Source organism: Diadema antillarum, unplaced genomic scaffold (assembly GCF_040938485.1).
Source record: "Diadema antillarum isolate AM-2024a unplaced genomic scaffold, OU_Dant_1.0 scf00000010, whole genome shotgun sequence".
Taxonomy (NCBI): domain Eukaryota; kingdom Metazoa; phylum Echinodermata; class Echinoidea; order Diadematoida; family Diadematidae; genus Diadema; species Diadema antillarum.
Genome location: NW_027270899.1, coordinates 22,499 through 49,909, shown reverse-complemented (window position 1 = coordinate 49,909; position 27,411 = coordinate 22,499).

Genomic DNA, 27,411 nt, shown 5'->3' with positions numbered 1-27,411 from the left:
CTTCCGCCAATCCTCATAGATCTTGTGGCATTGATTATAATTACTGGAACAATTTCTGTCCAAAGTGTGAGAGTAAAACTTACTCATTTGTTTATGCTTCATTGCTATTACACCTTTCAGGAAAGTGAATGTGTACGAGTTTGCTCTTCATAGACTGATATTGATAATAAGTCGAAAACTGATTGTTAGAGATTGTCAGAGCTGATACAATACGTCATATCTAATATGTTAAAGAGAATGGGTGAAATACTTAAAGTTGAAAAAAAAATTGTATTGTGTTCCATTCTATAGGAATTTTGTGGAATGTCACTACTTGCAGCGATGCTTCACAGACCCAACATCCCCATGTAGAAGAAAGGGAGAGGACCTCTCATGCTCCCGAGGGATGCCCAGCAGTACCTGGTGCAGAATGACTATGTGCCTGTAAGTACAGTATATGCTTAATGTTTATAGACTTGAAATCAGTTTATGATCAAATCATTGAGCTTCCAATTTTGAGAATTATCAATATGCATGTTTCATTGGGCTTTTAAGTACCAGCTCATGTTTAGAGAAGAATATTTGAGCTTCGTATCTTACAAAGCAGGACTCGTGTAGAATCTGCATGTACTCAGTAACAGGTGGAATTTAAAAATCTGAATTTCTCATGCTGTCGTGAGAAATACAAAGTTTTCTTCTCTGATATATCAGTGTTTTTGAAGCGATTCTTCTCAAACAAACTTTAGAACATTCAGCAATGAGTATTGTGTAGGGGTATCTACCGTGTTTTGACAGTTTTCTTTTAAATTCATTAAATTACGGATTAAAAATGCATGCTGACTTCTATTGATTTGTAATAATATGTACATCAAATATCTTATGAGTCTGGAACATGTAAATATCAAGTAGGCCCCACCCCGATGATGGCAAAAAGTAATCTGATTTCTGGGAACTTTTTTCAAGGCTTTGAGGTTTACCAGATGAGACAAAATGTTTTAAAATAATATGTTCCGAAATATATCAGAAATATTTACTTGTACATCACAAACTAAAAGTTATGTGATGAATATGTTATTAGTACATTGTATTTAAGATCAATATGTAAAATTATATCTTAATATTTTTTCCCTCCAGAGTGCCCTCTCACTGAGAACTTAGCTTCCCTCTATGTGATGCAAAGTTTATTTGATAATAATTGTAGCCTTTGTCATTTGCTCAAACGATTCAAGTGAAATTTAGTTCGAAATATCAGTAGTGCTATACATGTTTAATCTCTTTGCAGGTAGGAACCAATGTTCATGGCATTGCTGATGCAGAGACTCCAACCCCAGCCCAAAGCATCTTCTGATCTGGAGATTCTCCCACCTGAAAGCCCTAGCAAACGGGAAACGCCAAGTTGATCCGCGCGAAACGTATACATCACGAGCGAGAAGCGCGAAGTTCAGTGATGCTAAAGATGCCACCTTCAGCCAGCCCTGCTTAGTCAGATAAGGGAGTGACTAGACGTACATCCAGTATTTTCTCATCCTGGACAAGACCATACTAAGTCCAGGCTGGAGATGACCGGAAGCAAGAATTTGACAGACTCTTTAAAGCCCACTGTGTCTTCATCGTCAAATATGCTTGGGTGCTTGAAGCATTCTTTGATTTTGTGGCGGCATATTCATGTACTGCTACAATCCCAAGTGAGGGCTTCGTTCTGGGCATTAGCCACGAACTTCAAGAACACGTCAGTGTATGATGCTAGTAAGATTTTTCGACATTGTGCCACAAACCCATGCACACAAGAAGCATATCTGACTTGCCCTGATGTGCAGCAAAGTTTTCTTAATTTTCGGTGAATTCTTAAATCAAAGTAACACAGGTAAAATGCTGCAATGTTTCCTTTGAAGATACTATCATGCATAATGTTTGACTCATGGATATTGAGTTATGTTATGTGTGCCTCACTTTTCCATTTATATTGAGCTACAAATCCATGCACACAAGAAGCATGTCTGTCATGCCCTGGTTGTAGTAAAGTTTCCTTGTAATTTTTTTTGTGTGCATTTTTAAATGAAAATAACACAATAAGGAAAGTTAATGCCGCAATGTTTCCTTTAGAGGTGCTATCATGTATGTGTGTGCCTCACTTTTGCAATATTTCAAGTTTTTATACATGTCCAGTTTCAATTTATTTACTGTTCATCTTTGGCTTGTTTTCTGTATATTATGTCTGGTTGATAAATGAAAAAAAAAGTAATGCCAGATCTGCATTGATTTAAATTGAAAGAAGAAAGTTTAAGTTCCCTGAACACTTTTGTAATTGTTCAACGATTACCTAATTTTCATCACTCCCACAGTGTTGTTGAGCCATTGTCCATCACATTTATTGAGCGCTGATTTGTTGCTATTTTCATTATGACGTTGTGGCTAAACACTTTAATATGAAACTCTCTATTTATAAAGAAATAAACTTTGGTTTTCCAGCCAAAATATGTGCTTGAACCCACGAGGAAGGATAGATTCAGCGCAGATGGGCACCTTAAACAAATTTAGAGCATTTGACTTGAAATTTGGCACACATGACCACTATGGTATATAGATATGGAAACAATGTGGTGAGCAATGCGTTGCCATGGTAACAGCTTTTTTTAAACCAAAAAACATACAAAAATATTGTGGATTCAGCTAACTTCCTTTAGTCTTAGAGCATTTAGCTAGAAATTTGGCACAAAAGACCACTGTGGTATGTAGATGTGTAAATGTATTCTTTCGTAAGTGTCGATCAATGTGTTGCCATGGTAACGGCATATTTTGAATGAAAATCATACAAAAATATTGTGGATTCAGTTAACTCCCTCACTCTTTGAGTAATTGGCTTGACATTTGGCACATGCAACAACTTTAGCATATAGATGTGCAAACTTAATCTTTCATCAATGGTGAACAATGCGTTGCCATGGTAACAGCATCTTTTCACTAAAATGCATACAAAGATATTGTGGATTCATGTAACAACCTCAGTCTTTGAGCATTTAGCTTGAAATTTGGCACACCTGACCACTATGGTACGTACATGTGCAAACTTAACCTTTCGTCATTGTTGATCATTGTGTTGCCATGGTAACAACATAGTTTGAATGAAAATCATACAAAAATATTTTGGATTCAGGTAACTCCCTCAGTCTTTGAGCATTTGGCTTGAAATTTGGCACATGCAACCATTGTAGTTCAGAAATATGCAAACTTCATATTTCATCATTGTTAAACAATGTGTTGCCATGGTAACGGTGCATTTTCAATGAAAATCATACAAACATTTCGATTCTCCTGTCTCTGTTTAGAGCATTTTGGCTTCAAATTTGGCACATGTTACCTCTACATTACCTAGATGTGCAAAAAATCTTTTGTCAGTGTGGAAAATGTGTTGCCATGGTAACAGTATATTTTGCATGAAAATGATACACTAATGTGAATTCAACTAAACCCCTCACCCTTTTAGCATTTAGCTTGAAATTTGGCACATATGACGGCTATGATATAGGGCCTATAGTTGTGCAAACTTCATTTTTTTCTTAATGTCCAACATTGTGTTGCCATGGTTACACAATTTTTAGTAAAAACCATAGAAATCGTCAGTTTATTTATCTTGCTCACTCATTTTTTGAGCACTTGATTTGAGAGGTGGAACAGTGCATTGCCATGGTAATTTTTTTTCTTTATTAAAAAGTAAGAAAAAATAATCCTGGTTGAGCTAATTCCCTCAGTTGTGGGTGGGGGTATATTAATCACAATGAGTGATAATTCTAGTTAAAAATTCAGATTGCATCACTTCAACATAGTGCTTTGTTACGAGATATGACATCAAAGTAATTAAGAAACTAGTGGTCCATCTCACTTGAACAGTCTCTTGAGATGGTTCCCTGTCATCAGTTGAGATGGATTCTTAAATATCAATAGATTAAGCAGGAATTTGTATATTCTTTTGTCAAACATTTTGTCTACCAAAATGCAGTATGGAAATGTACTTATGTAAATCCATTTCAGACAATCGATATTCAAGGAATTTTAGAAGTAAGTTTAGAATGTTAATTGTTATTTGAGCTTCTTAATGTTTTAAGGTGAATTTACTTCAGAGTTTACATAGATCTTGCTCCCTACAGTTGTATGTAATACAGTTTGGATTCAATTGTAAATTTTCCCTATGGAATAGTGGAAAAATTAGGGAAGTCTGGTAAGAAATAAGGAAATGTAACACGTTTTCAGAAAACATTTCTTGACTAGTCCGTATGAATATGCAAATACATGCAGGTGAAAAGTGTAAAAATATTTTGAAGGAATGACATCAATTCCCTCATTTGGACGTTCATAAAGACTGGACAAGATCTGTTTTCTGGAAATGTGTGAAATTGAAAAGAGGCATATCTTCCTTATTTCGTAGCTGATTTTCATAGTCTTTACACCATTCTGTGTAGGGAAATTTCTTCTCTTTTCTAATGTGATTACACTAATTTTGGCCTTTACTTCCCTCTTGATTAAATTTATACTATGCATCATTCCAAAAAATCAAATAATTCTTTAAATTGCATGCATGGGACGTACAAAGCGTGTAAATCTAAACGTCAACTTAATGGAGGCTGTATTATTTATTACACGGCATCATTTCTAAAATTTAAGTTATTAGAATTCATATATAATGTTATATTTGTTCATAGTTTCCATCTTACGACTTAACGATGCTCACCAGGGAAAGAAATACATAAAATGAAAGTGAATCGAGTCGTATGGAGTCATCTTGCAAGATTTAAAAAAAAAGTGAAAAAAAAGTAATCTATTTGGCAATGACGGTTCCAGTCGTCTAGTAACTTGTTTACAGAACACAGTGAAAGAAGCATCAGTAACATGAATGTGAAGATGTGACCATCTGAGACTATTGCAAAATATGCTCTGTTTTCATCATGTGGTATTTCATTTTTTCTGGAGCCTACATGTGTATGACAATCATCTGTATATTTTGTAACTTATCGTTGTTTGTGAAAATTGCATCAGTTTGATTTTGTTAAAATAAATAGACCTTTACATGTGAAGAAAGTGCATCAATTGGCTGTCATTTTCAGTAGTCTGAGTTTAAATCCATGATGGATTTATTTGAAATAAATCCAAGGAAGGCTTAAAATAAGTCTTTCGTCGTTTAAATCCAAGCTGGATTTATTCTAAAAACAAGTCTAAGAAAGATTTAAATGTAATCTAATAAGACTTAAAAAATAAATCCTATAGACTTGAAATTTAAGTCGAACATAGACTTAAATTTTTAAATCCTAGCTAAGACTTACTTTTAAGTCCTAAGGTTTTGTCTGTATTTACAGTCCGCTAGGACTTAAAGCAATAAATCCTTAGGACTTAAAAATAAATCCTAGAAATTAAGAGAGCAATGACAAACAAATCTACAGAGCCATTGAGCATAAAAACAAAAGATGAATGTGTACACAGCTTCACCAAAACTTTGTCCTACCGATCTCCAATCGCCAGAAACCTGAAAGTCATCTTTAATCAAAGAGTTAATAATGCAAGTAGGTGTCAAACACCAAAACTTGAATTAAACTTAAGGGCGACGTATCAAACTCAAAGTAGAATTAGAACTGATGTAACGAGATGTAAACATTTACAACAAAGTCAAACTACCGGTAACCATTACGGGACTTATAGTGGAGGCGTTGATAATGACAATGCAAACGTAATATATATACAATACGTGTATATCGAAGAGACTGACACAGAAGGGAATTAAGATCCCCCTCCATCTTTCCACAGGTGATGTGTTCTCAACAAAAGGATGACTCAGTTAGCCTATGGGTCATCAATAACTCGACTAACCAGCAGTGGGATATTTGAGAAAACGAGTGGGAGAACGATATGGCGAACTGTCACGAGGAAGTATGAGACACCGCTCGCTCGACCTACATTCACCTCGCGTGAGGAAAATTTTGTCAACAGGAATGCACAGCAGCAAAGAATTATGGAAGGTTAAAGAATCAAGAAAGCTACCATACAAAGTCAGCGACAGATAAAATAGCATCTTTGTTCCAAAAATACGGGGTGAAATTGAACCGGACTTCGTCAGAGATGGGTGACTAACATACCGACGCCATGATTCATGCATGTCCTAGAAAGAGCAAAAGTAATAATAGCAAGTCTATTTCCTTTCCATGTCGTAACAATCTAATTTGAGTACAATGTTTTGTTGGGTGCGCAAATAACACATTTTGCATGTGACGGAAGCGTAAACCCGAAGACGATTTCGTTGTCCTCCGATGCTTTTCGGAGCATAGACTAGATTGAATGGTGTGCGATCCATTTCTTAGGGTTAGTCTCGCTGCTTACTCGAGGGAAATGAAAAATACACCGTGTGGTATGTAGGATTTCCTGAATGAAGAATTTACAGGAATGCTTATTTCCGTTTCCTCCCCGGTTTACAGATTTATTTGAACAGAAATATTAAGTGCCTGTGCCTGCGAAAAAAAGCACACTTTCACATCACCACCACCACCACCATCATAATCATCATCACCATTTCACTCGTGAAATATATGAAATAGTTTAAATCGTTTTTGTGTGTGTGGGTGTTTTTTGTGTGTGTCTACTTCATGATATCGCTGTTAAAAAAAGGATGGAATTACAAACACGTAACGCGCAAAGCCGTTATGACGCCTACAGAATAACACCCATAATACCTCGAATAACAGTCGTGAGAGATCACTTCTACTCACAGTGTAATCCTAATTGGACTAATGCTCGTTTTCTCTTCACAGCTCATCCCACTCTTTCAAGGGTGAAAAACAACAAACAAACAAACAAACAAACAAACAAGCTTTAATAACCAAAGGAAGTAATCATTGTTTTGTCTGGAGTGGTGGAAAATAGCAATACACATTAACACATCGGGAGATCGTTAGCGCAGACTGGGGCAACGTTGGATCGTCAAATTCAGTAGGCTATTTCTGTAATGATAATGCATAACAATAAACATTTTTGTTTTTTGTTTTAATCCAAGGTAGCTTCTTCAGTGTTGCCACTGCTGAACCAGAGGACCCTGCCATTATCATTACCCCAGGGTTGCCAGGTACCCATTTATACACCTGGGTCTCTCGAGAGGGACATCTGATAGAGCACTGGACGTACTGGACGGGATTCGAACTCGGGGCCACCGACTGAGAGTCAAGAGTCTTATCCATTGTGATACAGCGCCCCCATACTTCTGAAGTCTTTAACACCGTTCTTCAACACCTCACACCATTTTTATTTATATATGTTTATAATAATTATGTACACATATATTATGACAGACAGTAACACATTACTATATGAATATATTAGTTAGAGTTCTCTGCATCATCATTCATTACGCTCAACAACAGCAACAACAACAAAACCAAACAGAGAAAGGAATTGCAAAGCGTGTGCATTGTGTATGTTGTGTAGCAATGAATATCAATCTTCTACAACAGGAAAACAGTATATATTTCTTATTGTTTTAATGAACACATTCCATTATATTACCTTCCATAATGCACATTTCGGGCAAAAGGGGCCGTGCCACGCTCCCTGCGAATAATTTTCAAAGCCTTTACAGAAATTTGTGTGTGCTTGACTGCTGCCTACTCGAAGCATATTTGGCACAAAATTAGTATGCACTGAGCTGCCTGCAATTTGAAGAATGATTGAGAATAAACACATCCATCAGAAAATATAAATGAATTGATTGTAAATGAAAAGGGTCTTATAGGGACTTATGATATGATACAGAGAGTCTCCGTGGAAATGGAATCTCGTCTGATGACAGAGATAAATTGCTGGATATTGCTCAATCATATCTAATGGAGAAATAGAGAGAGAAGCAGACATCATACAGAGAGAGTAGAGAAAGAAGGAGAGAAGGAGAAGAGGGATGGCGAGACAGACAGATGAAGACTAGAGAAAGAGAAAGAGAGATATGGAGAAAAAGAGAGAGAGAGAGAGTATAATATGTGCAGAGAGTTTTCTCTTTCTTTTTTTTAATCCAGATATAACTCTCAAGACCTTGTGCAAGACGCTGTTCGGTCTTGTCTTTGCTAGCTTAGATAAACTGTCAGTGAGACTCATACAAAATGTTTAGAAAAGATTAAGAAAGTTCACAAACATCCCACCATTTCCTGATCTACGTAAGTCCATAACCAATACAGGTGTACAATAAAAGAAAAAAAAACGCGACTCTTACTCGACGCATGTGATAAGTTAACCGATCACGTTCGACAACCGTGCTGCTTTTTTGTTTTATTCCGCTTTGTTCCACTCTTTTTACACCTGTCTATGCAAAATGACATGGCTCGCAAATGTCAGGCTGACCACAAGCCAGGAACCACGAAAGCCCTGTGGAGAAATCTATTGATCAATAGTAATCGCATCACAAGTCGTCTGGCGACTGACGTAGTGTAACTCACACCTTGATATCAGTTATGACAGTGATATTTGCTGTGTCCTTCCAACAATAGTAAGTAGAAGAGAGAGAGAAAGAGAGGGAAAAAGGAGAAATAAGTTGTTAATATGTAATTTCTGTAGATATCAGCAATTCGACAGAAATTCCCCGCGGTCTCCGTATCACACACATAGCTTTGTCAGCTGGAATCTAGAAAGGCGTTAATGCTGAATATGCCATCCTTACATGATAAACTTTTTTTTTTTTTTTACGTGGGTGTTGCATTGTCATCATACTTTTGTTCCCTTCCTGCAATGTGCAGAAATCAAATTCTGTTAATGTTGAGAAAAAAAAAACCCGAAACGTTTTGTCCGGCTTCTCACTGGCCCAGGTGCAAAGTCTTGACATTTAGATTATATCACGATGATGCGACTTTTTCTTTTATTATTCACAGTTCCTGTAAATTCCCTCCTGTCAATAGGTTTATTCATCACTGATTGCTCTTCGTTGGTACAACATAAAAGGTATACATTATGATATACGAATATGAATATATTCAGTATAATTATGTATATATAGAAAGAGGGGCAGCGAAAGATAAATAAAGATAGATTGACAGGGAGATATATAGCGAGAGTTTGTGTGTGGGGGAGATTTCAGCGATTGGAAGCTTGTGTTTCCATTGTGTGGTTATCCTTTCATTGTAATGTTGTTTAATCATGACTTTATCAAATTCCAGGCAGTGTGGGATTGACATAAAAAAAAGTGAATATCATATGTTTTAATTTTATCTGTCAATGAGGACAGAAGGAAAACACGTATTTATAACATGTGCATAATATTTTTCGGTAACAGCAGATTTTTGATCTCCTTCTATTTTGTCACTTTTCTTCAATGAAGTGAGACAAAATGACTAAGCAAATAAAGGGAGTAATTGATGATTTCCACCCCAAATGTACTATTAAAATCATCTTTAAAGGCACACACTACTAATACGAAAAAAAAGCAATCCAATTCATTCCAAATCCAATCCTATGTGGAAATAAGGACTAAAGATATTTTACTGTTGTTTCAAATGCGCTTGTTTTATTGATGATGAAAAATATATCTACCTTTTTATCGATATAAAGGCAACAGGCAACAAAATAATAAATGGAAGTGAGGAGAACTGAACAGATGAAAGGAAAACATTCTTGCGCAACACAATGACTTGCGAAGTAGATGCTTTTCAGATTTTTGAAGTTAGCTGTGTGCAGAGGTACAAACAAAAGAAGACGTGAAGATGTCAAAATGATTTTCTGCCAGCGGAGGTTTGCGAAAGAGCTGCCGGCGAGGTCCCCAGGGGCTTCCTCTTATCATGCCGATATTCAGTTTCACTCCTACGAGGAATCTCAGACTTTGCGGTGTATTCAAATTCAAATTGCCAATTTAGACTGAAGAAAAACAAAATGACCATGGATTTTAATATATATATATGTGATGTGGTAATGAGCCCTCTACAATATTTATGACTGGGATCGGACGGATATCCTAATATAGACAGACTGCAAGCTCGATAATGATCGCTTTGACACGTGCTGCTGTGTAAGGAGCTCGACAGCTGCTCATCAACAGTACAGCAACTGATAAAGTGATGAAGACAGGGTAGTGAACCTCACTGTATTGAACATGCATATTGAGTGATTAAAATAGCTCTCCGAGACAAAATAATGTGATGACATCGATAAATCTCGGTGTCAACCCGAGGCTCTTCGCCGACATTATCAGCCAAACAAACATACGTGTCGGAGAATTCTCGTCCACATCGCATGAACCACATATTGACATTCGTGCCAAACTGGCAGATTTCCTGCAGCCGTTTTTTTATAGTTTCATTTTCCCTTTTGTGATTTAATTTCGGGTCAATTCCTATATTGGATGGTATCAGAGTGTCAGCTCAAATATTGAATCATGTCTCCTCCTCTCACAGCCCATCTTTCCATCCTTAAATTAAATTGACCTCGGCATCTGTCAAACCGCGGAAGGACAGCAGCGGAAATGAAAAATTATATCTGAATGCTAACAGTTGTCAATTTCCGCTACACCATCGGGTGTTACATACTTTAACAAACTGTGAATACAGTACAAATAATTATTAAAAAAAAACACCATTAAAAACATTGCTATGTTTCTTCCTATTCTAATTCTTATCAACACGACATCAGACCTGCAATCTCAAACAGAGAAAGAGAAACAAGTGAAAAAAACACAGACCTTTTGAGGAGGTAGATCCTTTTCCCCACAAATGTCATGCAACAACCATCAACAGCCCTAACAATCTAAACATTCTGCATTGTCTAACCCAACGTCTCCACATCCCAGAAGGTGACAAATATGAAAAAAACGACAGAAATAATAACAACAACAACAACAACCGTAGATTCGACGTGTATGTATTTTGTCAGTTTCATGTGGAGGGTGCAAATGGAACGCTATCAATTCCTGGATCCAGACGGGGGTCCGGATCGCCCCTTTACTCTCATTATTACTTCCTTGATCCATTCCCGACCCCCCCCCCAAAAAAAAAAAAAATGACTATAATAGTAATCCTACACTTATCAACATAAATCCACAAACAAACAAACAAAAAACAAACAAAATAACCCCCTTGGATGAGCTAAAGAGCATTTTCAAACACGAATGTCAGTACGCGTTGTAACGGTTACATGCTATTTAACATTGAAAATTCATATTCCTGATCATGGGTAATTAGTGGGTATTACCCTTCTGAATTACACGACAATTTTTAATCCAAGTGGTTCCTACCCGAAGTTGCCACTGCATTTCCCCCATGTTGTTCGCTGCTTCCAATAAAGAGTCCCAATATCCGCAGTGATTTGTAGCAAGGTCCAAAGTGCGCCACCGGAACTCGAGGTGATCCCAATCGACAAGCTTCGCGAAACATCCAACACTTCGACTAAGTAATTCCATTCGTGCCGCACACAGTGAATCGCTTCGGTGGATTTGCGTTGCAGCGTCGGCAAGAAAAGAGCGGCCACTGAATTTCTTCGCTGCTTCCACTTTTACTTCTTATCTTGGCTGCGGAGCCTTCCGGAGAATTGCAGACAGCGAGGAGAACGCAAACAGTCATGGCGTACGCCGTACGTGTCATCGTGTCGCTGGTGCTTTATCGTTCGACGACGATTGAAGACTGCAATATCTTACAATCTTATCTCAGTCTTCAAGACCCAAATCCAACAGAGAAGGTGCCGGCAAACGGAAAGTTGTCAGACTGTTAGAATTGGAAGTAAGCTTGAGCTGATTGGTCGTACACCTGATTTCTGACTCACTCTCAGGGCCAATACTGTTTATTTGGATCAATACGGAGCCAGCATTAGTCGTGTACTAATCACATTGTTTTCATTATCGTAAACGATGACCTTTTCAGGGAGCCACTACTGATGCCTATTGAAGAATAGTCCTATACGACAACCATCGTTGTGTGTTCAACCAGGGAGGTGCTGGTTCAGCTAAAGGGACCTATACTATGCGTTTGCTTTGTTCTTTATAATATTTGTCAATATTATGCGAAACGGCATTCTGTATTCATTTGACCCTGGCCTTTACATAATGATATTGAGTTGTTTTAATGTACTTTCCTATCACTTACCTTGTCACTGTTAAATCCATCTTTCTGTTTTTTCTATCTTTCTTGTTTTTAATTATAGTGAATCATTATCAATGCGTGATTTTGGACATCAAATCTTAGCCGGAGTAGGTTCAATGGCAGGGCATCGTATATAAGTTAGCATATAATAACGGCGACTAATACATAGGGTGCCGTATAATGGACCTTCGACCTCTTGCAGCAACTATTCACCGCCATTATCCGTTAGGAATACGTGTACGGTAGAACGGTTATCTTAATAATTATATTTGTGGGTTTATTGGTGTTGTAATGTAATTCTATATCATCCACGTCGAGCTCTGCTTATGATGACGGTCCCCTGTATTGATTTCTCCTTTGTTCAGATACGAATACAGAATGCATTATAATGGTGCTTTAATTCAGATTTTATTACGAATGGTGTTATTACAAAACTGACAATTCCTGTACTGATTTGAATGTTTTACTTTTTTGCATACTCTGTATCAACTTGTATTGATTTGTCATTATACTTGGAGAAAGAAAATGCAGAAATGAAACCAAACCAAACCAAACCACCCCAATTCCGCACACACACACACACACACACACACATCCCTAATTTGTTGTGTCGCTTGCAGAAGTCAACAGATTACCTTCCTCGCCCATGAAATTGTCTGGGCCATTCAATCAGGTATCATGAGAGTGTATGGGGGGGGGGGATTGTAATATACTCGAATGGAAATATTATATCCCCATATTATCATTGTTATAGCCTTCACCTAGTTTTCTTTCTCTCCCTCTCTCTGTCTGTCACGTTCTCTCTTTTGTGTTATCATTCGTCGCTGTCGTTCTGGGTTTTATATCAGGCATCGGCTTATGAGGGCAACGCACTTTTCAAAAATATATGTTCTCTTAACAGCGCATATAGGGTGATTTGAGTGTTCAATTACCAGTCTTGTTTCTGTCTTACGGCACTTAAAGTCCCATTCTATGAGGTCGGTTGGGCTACACTGCTCCCGAGAAGTATCGATTAAGAAATTTACCGCGACACATCGCCACCTCTGAATACTTGCTTTATTGAAGAGAACAAAAAAAAAAAAAAAAAAAAACTGCGGAACGCAAACCGCTTGCTAAGAGACCGATAATTGAAACCGGATATCCGAAAGACCTAAGTATCGACAGTCGAGTTGGCAAACCGGTATTTCACCTTTGTAGGCAAACGAAGAACACTCTCTAGGCTGCGAAACGACCGCGATGTATTGAGTTCCAGATGGAGTAGGTTAATCGTCGGGTTCAAAGAACTACTTACTACACTACACGTCGACGGGGGTTCTGAGATTTCTCTGTCTTTCTTTTGGTTGCTTATCGTTCTGCGTGGTTGGTAACCTTAGATCCGACAACCTTGAAGAGCCGTCGTCTAATAAACGTCCATTTGCCTCATTTAGTATTATCAAAGTTCTCCACGAAATCGATAATATAGCTAACGCACAGTGTTGATGAAGCACTAAGGATAAAGGTTGAAGAGACTTGTAAATAATCCTTATCAACTCTGCCGTGCTTTCAACGGTAAAATGTCAGGCAATAATGCAAAGAACAACTAAACTAAAATGATATTACTAATCCGTTAGTATACTAAATGATGTCATGATAATGATAAGTACATATCATAATACCGATAATGAATGTAGGCCTAAATAAAAGGAGACAAGATGAAAACAGAGGAGGAAGAAGAATATGTACTCGCATACTATGACCACTCTTACTTCTCTACTACTACTATTACTATACTACTACTACTACTACTACTACTACTACCACTACTACTACTGCTGCTACTACTACTACTGCTACTCCTATTACTACTACTGCTGCTGCTGCTGCTGCTTTACTACTATTACTACTACTTCTATACTACACGTCAACCTTACTAATGTTCACTTATTATCACACCCACTGAGATGATAATTACTAGTAGGTATTAAATGAAAACATTGCCCGCCAGCCCCTTTTATATCATAATGCCGGTATAATATCCCATCGGTAAGATCACAATCATCCAACAACATACAGACATATAGAACAGCATACAGAAAGAAGTGATAGCAAATGTTCAGATCAAGAAATTCGAATACAGACGTATACATATTGACAGAAGGCGGGGGTGGAGATTTTACAAACTTTGATGTGAACGTTTCTTCACGTGATTTGAATTTCCCGCCTTATGTGAATAAGATGTAATCACGATCATTCCGGATAGAAATCCGCCCAATACGTGATGACCGTGGAGATCAAGCCACGGAAGAGAGTAGCACGGAAGTGTAGCGGGTATAGCAGTGAGAGATAGAATTGTAATTTTTTTTTTTTTTTTTTTGGGGGGGTGTTCTCCGGTTAAAGGGAAGGTAAACCCAAAGAACAGTGTGGATTGAGTGAAAGCAGCAACATTAGTAGAACACATCAGTGAAAGTTTGAGGAAAATCGGACAATCGATGCAAAGTTATGAATTTTAAAAGTTTTGGTGTTGGAACCGCTGGATGAGGAGACTACTAGAGGATATGACGTATGAGTGGACAACAATACAAAGAAAATATAAAGGAAATTCAACAAAAATTAACTTTTCTAGAATCATGAAAGAGCAATGGACCAACCGCTTTCAGAAAGCAGGCGGAATAATTGCTACCCTTAACATATGTCAATATCAAGTTGATGGAATTTGTAATTTTCATGAAAAATTGATTTTTGCTGGATTTTCTTTATATTTTCTTGGTATTGTTGTCCACTCATACGTCATAACCTCTAGTAGTCTCCTCATCCAGCTGTTCCAACATCAAAACTTTAAAAATTCATAACTTTTGCATCGATTGTCCGATTTTCTTCAAACTTTCACTGATGTGTTCCTCTAATGTTGCTGCTTTCGCTGAATTCACATTGCTCTGGGGTTTATCTTCCCTTTAACTCTCGGCAAGGAACAATCATTGACAATATCATAGAGTGTGATTGCTTGTAGTTACGACGCAGCGAAACAGACACAGTGTTACGTATTTTATATAGGCCCTACATGAAATATAAGGTGGTTCACATGCCCCCATTTTATTTAATCTTTTTTGACATTAGGTGTCATATAATGTAATCTCTTTCGTTTCGTTGCGTCGCAATGTTTAGATGGCAACACACATAATTGTGTACATACGTTACATTCTGTTTGTGTGCGTGTTATGTAAAATGTGGTGTGGTGGTCACGAGTGCTTTGGAAGAACAAGTTTTATTTTGTCACTTATTTAGGGGAGAAAATCGAAGCAAACCAATAGCGGTATACACTTTACGTTGACCTTTGTATGCGGTGTGTGCACAATTTGTACCGGCGCGTGTGAATAAGTTTGTGTGCGTGCCTGTGTGCGTGTATGCACCTGTGCGTGTTTAACATTATCCTCGACAATTTCGGATCTGCTCGAATGGCAATACTATTTGAAGGTCAAAAGTGGATGGAATTAACCAGTGGCGATGATGATGATGGAAAAGACGGAGAGAAACAAATCATTACAGCGTTAATGACGTCTCCAGGGTTTTCTGTTTTTTCCCCTTCCACATAGTTCCCCCAGATAAAACACCTTCTTTTTACCCCCTTGCGATTGTCCACTTATGGTCCAACATGATATCACTCCGGAAGCTCTTGCATGCTACAGTGGTAATGCTTGATTGTGTTATGTACGTGAACATAAATAACTATTCGAATATCATGATTACATTATTACGGGTGCTGTTCGTTATTCCGAAGGTTCGTTAATCCGAAACACACAAATTCTTATACCTAGAGGTTCGTTAATCCGAAAATGAAAAAGGGTTCTTTAATCCGAACATAATAGATGTGGCGTTATTCCGGAGGTTCGTTATTCCGAAGGTTCGTTAATCCGAAAATGTAATAGGGTTCGCTATTCCGAAGGCTCGTTTATGCGAATATGAAATAGGGTTCGTTATTCCGAAGGTTCGTTGATCCGAAAATGAAATAGGGTTCGTAACGAGCCTTCGGAATAACGAGTTTTGTTTCATTTTCGGATTAACGAACCTTCGGAATAACGAACCTTATTTTATTTTCCGATTAAAGAACCTTCGGAATAACAAACCTTATCACACTTTCGGATTAACGATTTAACCTTCGGAATAACGAATCTTCGGAATAATGAACCTTCGGAATAACGAACCTTCAGACTAAAGAAAATTCGGAATACGAACATTCGGAATAACGTACTGTAACCATTATTACATTCAGCATTCAGACGTTGAGAAAAAAAATGTAAAAAGTTGGCTGCATATTTTACACTACATATCACTATATCTCAATATCAATCTAAAGATAATTTTACACCATTCTCAACATACTTGTAATTTCCAATACAAGCTATGCAAAGTTCCGTGTTTTCAAAGTACTTTGAATAACCATTTTGATGTAACAGGCAATAACTGCGGGACCACCCCCACCCCCGGTATTGGAAATGTATATATACAGAATGTTTTCACGTTGGGGACTGAACTTTGGGTATATTGATTATGTCTCGCACGAAACTAAAATTGTATAAAGATAGAGCTCACCCTAAATGAAATTTATTGAAGAAACACTTCTTTTTATGTTTAGATATTCTTCCAATCGATCTCTTTCCCTGGATTTTCCGGCTCCTTCAACCTTGCCCCTGAATATTTTGCATTATCTGAATGCCACATTAGAGCAGTTATTTTTTCATATGTCAGGTTTAGGAGTCAGGAAAAGTGGTTCTTTTTCACTACTTCGTCCAAATAGAGTGAACAGATGTTTTTTTTTCAATATAAAGTTAGGATATGTGTGAATTAAAGTATTCTCTGTTTGTATTGATTCCGAAGTGTTTGAAAAGCAGAAAATCTTTCTCTTACAGTGTAACCAAATGCTTCGAATATACAGCAATACCTACGATTTCAGAAAAAAAGTAAGTTCATTTTCTTGATTTCTTGGTCTTGAGTTTGCAGTCGATGACTTTGCTGTCTAGACTTCGCAGAGCCAGACAGTGTTAACTATACCTTCACGAAGTGTATTACATTTGGATTTTTTTTTTTGTTTGACATGGAAAACAAACTGTGAAACCAGTCGCGAATAAATTGTTGAACTGCAAGGAAACAGAACACCTCGCCTCATTTCATTGGTTCATGTAACTATGTTGTAAGTTTGTGTTTGGCTCATGTGCCTGTGGAATGACTCGGTGCACCATAACGCAATTTCTGAGTGAAGTATATGAAATGTAATAATCTGCTTTGTGTTGAACATATACCTCTTACGATAATACGTTGAGAATCAGCGACACTTTCTAAGCGAGGTTACATAATATCACGTCTTTTTGTTTCAGCGCTTTGTCAGGACTTGAACCCCGATTCCAGAAACACTTGTCATTGTTTTTAACAAAATTGACAATTTTCAGGCCTCAGTATGTTGCAAAGTTGTCAGAAGGAAAGGTCGCTTGCTGCTTGTGATTGATCAAAGTTTAAAAAACTATTGTCAGTTCTAATTCAATAAAACATTCAACCTGCTCTGTACATGTAAACAGATGTTTAATGTTGTTTTGTTCTAATGTGAGTACATGTTTTCAGAGAATTTATATCTTGATTACGTTGTACTGGCTGATTTTCGTTTTTCCAAATGTTCGTTAATCAGTGTCAATCCGAAAATGAGGCTGTCCTGTCATCTAAGATCCCTGTTTGGGACACAGGCAACATCAGATTGTTACTGTAAATCCAGATTGATGTGAAAGTAAACAGTAAAAGTTACTTTAAAACATGGAATTGGAATTAGTAGTACAAAAGGCAGCATTGACTAACACAAGCAACTGACAAAGAGTCATTGAATGTAGTGCAGTCGATAAGACCGCAGACCCTCGATCATGGGTGCATGGCAGCAGTGGGTGTGCCTCTAGGCAAGGCACTTTATACTCATTGCCTAATCCATCAGAGACGACTTAATGCAGGCGATCCTGTGGTACCTCGCTCATAAACATTTAAGCGCATCCTTAGTGGCAATGTCGTATTAATCCATACAAACTATAGTACTTGTATAGTTGTATTATCGATATCAATATTCTTCACAAATACACATACATACATACATACACAGACAGTGACAATGACTCATCTATACATTCCTTAGTTGGATTACAATTTAAGAGTGGAATTCATAGAGTACATATATTTGGTATTTAAATTCAAGGGGGACTTTAAGGATCTAATTACACAGCATTTTGCTTATTTCTTATCAATCATGACAAAACATTCCCTGCATAAACTATGGCGCAAGCCTTGGAATTCAAGCTTAGGCAAGCAAAGAGAAATGATGAAACAGCCATATAACTCTATAGAGCAAAAATATATTCTTTAATTACTTCATTCAATATGAATGCAGCATAAACATGTGTAAATCTAAAGATCTACAATTTACATTATAAATGGCATTTTAACATGTTTATGCTTGTTCTCACTTTGAGGCGACCTAAGAATGAAAAACAAAAATTACTGAAATATTAAAAAAAAATATTCGTATGTCTTTAATGGGGGAGGGGCGGAGGACGGAAAGAGAGAAAAGGTGTTATATATGTCACAGTTACATGCACACAGGTACAAATCTGGTCTTGTTATTTTTCTTTTATCATTCCAACTCGAATTGTGTCTGATTCAAACATGACTTATACACGATCACTTTACTAAATCAATGTAAGTAAAACTTGCCACTTACATTATTATCAAAAACTAATGTCTTGTACTCAAGGAATAAAGGATATTAAGAGCCAGAGAAACTTCAAATTCATCTATCACTTATATGGCACATAAAAAAAATGCTGACATTATGCGTGCATGAAATATTAAGCGCATACGTACACTATTTCAAGAAGCAATTTTGGTCATTGCTTTGTTTCAACAAAAAAAAAAATCGGATACTCTGATCCAGTGATAGATAACGCCAAGTCATAACAATAACATACAATATATTCATCAATAGTAAACAAAACAAAACAAAACAAAACAAAACAAAACAAAACAATCTCCCCTCTCACCGCCCCCCCCCCAAAAAAAAAATATATATAAATACTGGTCTTAGATAGTAGATGGGCATATTTGAAGAAAATTAAGGTGAAAAAATTTGGATATAATTATACGCTCTTCAAGATTAGCTTTCAAAGCGACATAATGCAAAAGCTTGCCCGATGTGACTGTGTATCATTTTCGGATTACCGAAACTTTGGATTAACGAATCTGTGGAATAACGAACCTTATTTCTTTTCGGATTAACGAACAAATAACGAAGATATATTTCTTTTATCCACCCTGCTCTCGTTTGAAGAAGCGACTTTTTGGCCGAATTTAACATAGGTAATGAAAATTAGTGTTTCTCCTTGCCCTCTGAGTACAGATCATTTAACACATTGTATTGATATGTAAAGAATGCATAATACAGTATTTCCAAGCTGGAATACACTGTATTGATATGTTAACAGTGAATATATACAGCATTTATAGTCTGGTGGGGTTTTTGTTTGAGGCTTAGTATAAACGCATGATGGCCAAGCTTGCTTGCTTGCTCTAATAGCTAATCCATATTCATTACCCATATCACTATCTAGTGTAGAGCTTGTTTCAGTTGCATCTTATCTGGTATTTACAATTGCAGCACCTCTAGCCTGGGCAGATAGTAATCCTAGCAACAAAGTGACTAGGCGAGTACACCGTAATCCTCAACCAAGAATTTAAGCTGGAGACTACTTACAATGTTTGTTTAGCGAAATACTGACGTGGCAAGTGTCTTCAAAACATGTTCATGCTGGATGGATGTCTGAGATTACAGGGCATCGTACGAATATTTTCTTTTCAAGTTATGACATTACAATGATGCTCTCTCTGCTGCATCAATCATGTTGTCTCTATAGCCTGAGTGTGGAAAAATTCCTACAAGAATTCTGATACTGGGTTGAATGAAGGGCGAGGAAATTTTTTCTTTTTTCTCCTGCAAAATTTTAATTTTGCTATGTAGCGTCAACCCACGATGCTTGATACTTGAAAGGGCGATTCCTTTAAAAGTTCATTCAGGAAACTATACTGGGATGGTGGATGAGGCGAGGAGTGACAGGAAGTGTGAGGAAGGTGTATAGACAAAACACTAATCAATTACAGTGTAGACAAAAGGGCGTCAGGTTTTCTGCAAGTAAAATCAACGCCAGTAAACTTTAAAGGCATGGTATGATATTTGTTGAGGTGAGGATTCAGCTTTGAACTTTTTGCAAAATAGTTAGAACCACTTTATGAAATGCTAATGAGCGTACAATTCTAAGAGGAATTCAAAGTTTATTAAATGAGGAAAATCAGTTTTGAAATGGCTGAGATATCCAAAAACAAAGTAAAACAAAGTGATCCTAAAAACAGGTGGGTCCCACCTTTTATTAGGAATTCTTTGTTTTGGATATCTCAGTCATTTCAAGACCAATTTTCATCAAATAAATTTTGATTTCTTCTTAGAATTATATGCTCTTTCATATTTCATACGAGGTTTTTCATTATCTCAACAAGTTATCATAAAAAAGTTGGAAACCTGAAGTCAAATCCCAACCGAAACTGTACCATCCCATTAACCCTCTGCATGCAACTTTACCTGTCCATAAGTTTTTGTATGAAGTTTGTGCACTTTTTTTTTACTCATTGGCACAAAAGGGTCAATCATGCGACAGCCGACCGGAGACAGCATTTCTCTGTTGAATGAAGGGGGTAGAAGAGCCCCCTTGAAGCATGCAGGTTGTTCTTTTTGCATTATCTGCTGTGCCTCGTAGATAGCTCCAGATTTCTATTGTTCTAGGGTAGAAGAAAAACCAAACACTTAAAAGAGTTAATGGCTGCATCAGGAATACAATACTTAAAGTTGTGGTCGTGTCTTCCAAAGTATGTAGCAGGAACAGCAGTAAAATGGATGTGGTATTGGGACAAGTTGGTGATGAATCTTGCATAAGATGCTGGATGACAGCAATACCATCCGGTCTTATGTTCCCAAAAGGTTTTCAGGTACCCTGCAGCGTAAAAGATCAAGAGGATTCTAAAGAGGTTAATGGATTTGAGTAGGGGGCTGTGTATTAAAGGAGGATAACGTTTCTTTTGAGCAAGCGTGATTCCGTCTACACAATACCACTAAGACATGGTCACTGACCCTCTTGTCTCAACCTTTATTTGGATTCACCAGCAGGCAAAAAGGAGGTGGGGTGTAGAAATCAAACTTCTCTTAATTTGAAATAAAACTTTCTACTGCATAATTCTGCTATGCATATGGGGTTCAATGGTCATCAAAGGTGATATAAACTGAATTAGTACTTTAATCTAGAATAGATTGTGAATATTAGTATCTGGTTTCCGAAATATTTGTAACAGTTTATATATTGTCTGCATTTACTTTTTGTAGGTGACTGGTCGATGTACAACACCCACCCTCTAGCAAAGTAACAGTTTCTCTCTCTCTTACTGTGAACAGTTTTCAAATGTGACATAAACTGTAGTTTTGTTTGATATTTCATTGTCTATTGCCTCTCTTATTCGGCCTCATCTCCATGCCCATCTAATTTCCATACATTCTTGGCATCTGATCCATCAGCTTTGGAGCCCACTTGAATTTCATGGGCTGACCTTTTCACCCATCGTTTCTAGCTTTGTTCTTTCTGTCCCTCCGACCTTTTTCCCTTTAAACGAATTGCTCCTTTTTTATTCGACTGACTTTTGTCTGTTTTGGATTTGTCCTTTCTTTTCACGAGCGTTCTTTGATTATGTGATCTCACGTTATCTTTTATACTTTTGGCAGATCATAGATTACGCCACAATGTGTTCGGTTCCAAAGAGTTATGAAGCTTGTCTATAAAGGTCTGCGTCCAAAACTGGAAATGCCTTATTTTCTATTTATGTTACATCACATCGCAATATTTATGTTGTCTTGCTGTTGTTGGTGGTGTTGCTTGCTTGCCGTCGCATGTACTTCAGTAAACGACCGTCGCAGAAATAATGATTGATTTTTAATAGCTTAATACATCTTATTTCATTTACTCCAGCTGCATCCCCTACGGCACGGATGTACCGAACCAGATCTCCGTGAAAAATGTAGGGCACATTCTTACCACTAGACAAAAGAATATTCTGAAGATCTGTGTCGCTCTCTTCGTTGCGAGAAATAGTGAGCTTTTCTGTAATAGTAAAAGGAGGTCACCCAACGAGCTCGACACAGCCCAAGAGTTCCACATTGAAAAAAAAGTCCATGAGTTATACAGCCCACGAGTAATACAACCCACGACTCGACACTATACACATAAGGCCCATTAGCTCGACACTAAGCAAATATAGGGCCCATGAGCTCGCCACTAGGCAAATAAGGTCTACGAGCTCCACGCTAGGCAAATAAAACCCACGAGTCCGACATTATACAGAAAAAAGGTCCACAAGACCGACACTGCGTACATTAAGCCCAGTGATGTAATGTTGGTCACCTTTTCTTGCCTGATGACGAGCTCACGGGCCACATTTGACTATAGTGTCGAGTTGGTGTACCCTATAGTGGGCCTATTTTACTTGATGTCGAGCTCATGGGCCTTGTTATTAAACTTGGTGTCTAACTTGTGGGCTGCATGACTCGTGAGCTGTATAACTCGTGGGTTGTACGAATCGTGGGCTGTATGACTGGCGGGTGTCGAGATTGTGACGTGTACACAGTATACAGGCTGCACTGATAACTGCTTCCCCCATCCCCCCCCCCCAAAAAAAGCGTTAAAAACTTTTTTTTTTCTCGAATCTGTAGTCCCTTTGACAACCGCGACTACCCCTTCCTACATGCACCCATCCGTTTGCACCTCCCCACCGCCCGGACAGTTTAGAGACCACAAAGCTTCAGCTGCTATACACACCCGTGAAACGTAACGGTAGACGGCTGTCAACCGTTCGGCTGAATTATTCAACAAAGTTGAGGAGTAAAAAGAGTCACAAAAAGAGCTCTAGAAAGAAAATCCCCCCCCCCCCGAAAACCACACAAGGCTATTAAAATCGCGCTCACAAGAAAAGAATGCGCACATACCGCAGAGCTGACCCATCACTGGGGACTGGCTACGGTTTGATAGCTTTATACGTTCTGGCTCCTTCGGTTGCTTTATACGTATTGGGTTCTTCGGTGGCATAGCTTTGCCTATATCTTGCGTATTGTAGATGCAGCAGTATGTCGTCTGTGCTCTGACTTGAATTAAGCTTCCCTACTGGTCACGACTTATAATACCCCCCCCCCCCCGACAAAGAGCGTTGTGTAGAAACGTTGTGGAACGTAACACGCCGTAGCGCGCCGGGCCTTTAAGCCGTCACACGCGGGCACGCCAAGTGATTGAAACGGCTACCATACACTCCAGCTGGTGTAAGAACCTTGACAAACGTGGCGAAACGGGACAAAACTTGAAAGGACAAAAAGGTGAGGACAATTCTCCCTGATGAATGTTGATACGGCTCAGAGCATCACGGCAAAGCATCCATCCGTGTCATTCAATGAGATAACTCCGGCACGCATCAGTGCAACAGATCCATTCCCATGTGACCACTCTTTGCGAGCCGCTATTTTTTTTTTTCCAGCGATCCCCGTTTTGCTGCCTCTCGATGAACGTGTAGTCACCTCGATTAGACACCGTACCAAAATGACACTAAAGCATTGTACGATATGGAAATCAATCCTGTAGTCTGTGGTCCTATACCCGGACACATTTTGCCACAGTAACTGAGAATATGACTAATATTTGCTAACTTCTTATTAGATATGAAAGTCACATACTGAATGTACGCCACCAAAATTCTCATTTATTTCGAAGTTCAGCGCGCTGTTCACTGCATACGTACATCTCTAACTGCATGCAGAATGTCGATCAGTGGCGCTAATAGCACTAGGATTCTGAATATTTCCATTTTGTCCATGAAGGTGAGTTTCTTCTTGTAGGCCTCATTCAAAGTTTCCTTTAGCTGTTTATTGATATTTGCCTCTCATTTTTGCATCCTATCGGCAACGGCAGGTCGAATAACAATAATAGCCTCTATCGTCTGGCAAGAAAAAAACGATTATGATCATAAATACCCAATAATCACTCTCCAGGCGCGATAGACCGCATCGATCATCTGACAAGAATATGTCATCGATACCGCAGAAGCGAAGAGCGGATCGAAGCTTGTCATTGAAGCCGAAGGTTGACCTATACTCCAATCCACTCACTGCCATGAAACCACTCTTATTCTCTCATTGCGTCGATCAGTCAATTGCATACGACAGTTGTCTACCCGTATATAACGGCGTTGAGGGCGGCCTACATACTGTATTATTACGTTCTTGCGACGATGAGGTATACGATACACCTCTGTAGAGGTGAATACGTTCATATCTTCAGAAGATAGCATACGTTTTGACCATTTCGAATGATCGACCCTTCCATCGGTCGTTATACACTGTTGGTGAGACGCTGTACATTGGGTTCACACGAATGAGAGAGTAAGTGCACAAGCTTAAATGAATTTTACCCCCACCCCCCTCCCCCCAAAAAAGAGAAAAAGAAACAGACTGTAAAAGAAATAACATGTTTCTTACATAAACAACGCACTCGTGCTTGTCAGCATCTCCTTATATATACGTTTAACAGACTAACCATCTGCAACGATTAAGAAACCAATAACAGTGAGGCATTTAACCTACATTCACCCGTTAGATATTGACAAACAACGGGGTAGACAAGCGTCGAGGGGATTGCAGAGAATCCGTTGAAGAGGGTATCGCCTTCCTTCGTGGTTCCATAATACGTCGAATTACGACGCGTTGATTCAATTTGACGGCAAACGTCGGGCGCGATTCGCCTCGGGGGGCTCCGCTCTGGTATCGCGCGCACCAAAATGTCGAATAAAATGATAACTACTAATCTCAAATCGAGTGCTGTGCCCGCGTTTGATAGGCTCATGAAGCTAGTTTATGATAATTATGCGCATTGATCGTCTTCGGTGTCAGAAAGCAAAAATGCAAATATCTTTCCCGTTCCTTTCGTCTCATTGTACTTTGTATCAGACGGGCAAACTAGATTATGCTTTTTTACTTTTTGTACACATACGAAGTACTCAATATAGACCTTTGACAGTCAAGCGATCTTAGCTCATTGCTTTCGGAAATAGCATGCACTATGTCCGAAATCCATGAATTTACAAGTTTTCTCTGATATGTGTAGCACTCCACACACCATGCATATATCGAAATCAAATTAAAACCACATTTTCTACGACGTTCAAAAAATCTTATTGTGACGGCTGGCACACTTTTTATTTTCTTCCCTTTAAACTTCTTTAGATTGAGTAGATGCTCGCAAACATTAAACTTTGTTTAAAAAGACCGCAAAAGCAAATGAAAAACACAAGGAGGGAAAAAGAAAGAAAACATAACAAACCTGACGACACTTACTAACTCATTATATAGGGCACGACAAAGCCAATGTCACGACTTCCCCGGAGACGGAGGTCGGAATACCACCTGCGCCGCGGTAAGCAATCTCCGCGGTCCGCCGAGGCAGGCGGCCTGAAAACATGATGGGCGTGATTACCTCGGACAGGTCTCATTATTATTGGCGGGCTCATTCTCGCATCTCTCAAAGGGGACTATTAGCAGCTGAAGTGATGATCAATTAGGCAAATTGCACGCGGATCAACCCCTCCCCCCCCCCCAAAAAAAAAAAAAAGAGAGAAAGAAAAAGATCGACAACTCTTTATTGCACTGATCATGATAAAAGAGTACTAGAATAACTAGAGAAAATAAAAGAAGGAAAATTGAGCTTGTCCTATTCGTTTCTAGTTCTGTTCTTCTTCGTCTTCTTATTGCAGTAAAGCAGCTTAGGTGAACATGACACGTCACTATACATTTATAAATATCATTATCATTACGATTATGATCATGAAAATAATTTTGATCATGGTTGTCATCGTTATTTTTTAATATCATAATCTGTAGCTAAAGGAAGCTACTTGGCAGAACTCTACACCCTCTTGCATCATAACCACGTTGTATTTTCAAAGATTTCGAATACAATTAACATAAACCAGTTACCATGCTATTGGAAGAAGTGCGTTGTGACGAGCACAGTCAATTTATTTTATCAAGATCAAGCGCTATTCACTACGTATTTGTGGCACAAAAAAACAACAACAAAAAAACGACTGGCCACCACAACAAACCCGACACTCAAAGAGCTCGCTCACTCACGGGTGAATATGTTATTGATGCATTTTAATGACTAGCGCGAAAATATTGGTCTAGTAAGTTAGCGGCTCCTCACAGCAAAACCAAGACAGAAGAAGAAATAGTGGCAATGAAATACCCTCTCTCTCCCCCTCCCTTCCTCCCCGTCTCTCTTTCTCTCTATTACGTATTTGTAACGATACTGCATCCGGGCAGTACAAAACCTTTTTTACTCAGTTTCAATTAAGACGACGTGTTTTGAAAACACTAAGTACAAGCGCAGTGTACAAAGAAAATAAAAATTCCATTAGTTCGGCAACAATGTTTGCCACAGTTGTGAAGAGATTTGAATTTGAAAAGTAAAACGCAACATCTCTCTGGAACAGACCAAACAAGGCTTCTTAACATCCTGTAAAGAATAATGATTGGAAGTGTGCGGACAGGCGTTATTGAAACTGCAAAATAGCGAAGAAAGTTAAATGAAACTTCACTTTATTTCAAATTGTAAAAATAATAATAATAATAACAACAACAATAATAATAATAATAATAATAATAATAATAATAATAATAATAATAATGTTAATAATAATAATAGTATTATTATTATTATTATAAATTATTATTATTATTATTATTATTATTATTATTATTATTGTCATCGTTATCATTATTATTATTATTATTATTATCATCATTATTATTATAATGATAATAACAATAGTAATAATGACACTAATGATACGGTCTTCTTTGCCCAGGGTAGCCTCTTCAGTGTTGCCATTATCATTATCCCAGCGTTGCCAGGTACCCATTTACACACCTGAGTCGAGAGGGACATGGTGGGCATGAAAGCATCTTGCTTGCCCAAGGACTTAAGCACTGTACGGGAATTGAACTCGGGTCCTCCGATTGAGAGTCAATAGTCCTATCCACTATGCCACAATGTCCCCAAATGATAAAATAGAGCAAAATCAAACAACCTGAACACAGGAAGATTCATTCACGGACAAAATACTAGAGTAAATCAAGGTGTTTTAATATCTATGTTTTACACAATCAACGGTCACTTATATGCAGCTTCAATAAGGTGATAGTGTCTTCATCCCACGT